We start from the raw sequence: 887 nt of genomic DNA on the forward strand, positions 1-887 counted from the left end.
CAACCAGGGGGGGGAGCGGGCGGGGGGCGGGCAACGTGGCCACTGGAGGAAGTTTCCTGAAGTTGTCCTTTCATTGCGGAGCCCGGCCAGCGACCCGGCCGAGTCGCGGAGGCCTCCCTGCCGGGGAGGCGAAGTCGGAGTTGGGGTTCTCGGGGAGGAAGGCGCCCTGAGTCCGAGAGCGCGGCTTTTCTCTTTCTCTCTGCTCGCCCGTCGCCTTCCGGGCGCGCCAAGAGGATCGAACTTGGACAGAAGAGGACTGGGAGGCTTTGGGGTCGCCAGAGCTGCCCCTCCCGGGCATAGACCGCCCCGGGCCAGAGCCACCTAGACTGTCTCCCGGGACGACCACAGGGTACCGGACCCCCCAGGATTATAACGGCGCGGAGGACCCCACACACCCCCACACCATGTGGGGGCTGCTGATCTGGACTCTGCTGGCCCTGCATGGGATCCCCCAGGCCAGAGCGCAAGGTAGGAGGGCCACCCCCACGTGGGGATGGGGAGGGGGTACGAGGAAGGGGCGGGAGCCTACTGGCCTCGCGGCGGCCTCCTGGACACCCGGCATAACCTGGGCAGAGGTCTCTAAAGGGAGTTTCGGGCCCCCCTCCTCGAGTTTTGGGGATCTTGGTGGGGCCGTGTTTTTGAGACTTGTGGCTTCCGAATGAGGGAAGGTACGGTCGGTGCTGGGAGGTTGCCCGGGAAGGCTGAGAAGAGCCTTAGATGAGTTGGGGGGTCGCTACTCCCCACGCCCGCTATGGGTACCCCATTGGGCCAACGAGGGAGGGGCGCGCCATTCCGCGCGGGGCTCAGCGCCCGGCTCTACCCAGATCCTCCGGCCGGGCTCCCGGTTCCCCTCTCGGTGTCAGCTGAGGGCAAGACGCTGCCAGGCA

This window comes from Myotis brandtii, unplaced genomic scaffold (assembly GCF_000412655.1).
Source record: "Myotis brandtii unplaced genomic scaffold, ASM41265v1 scaffold157, whole genome shotgun sequence".
Classification (NCBI taxonomy): Eukaryota; Metazoa; Chordata; class Mammalia; order Chiroptera; family Vespertilionidae; genus Myotis; species Myotis brandtii.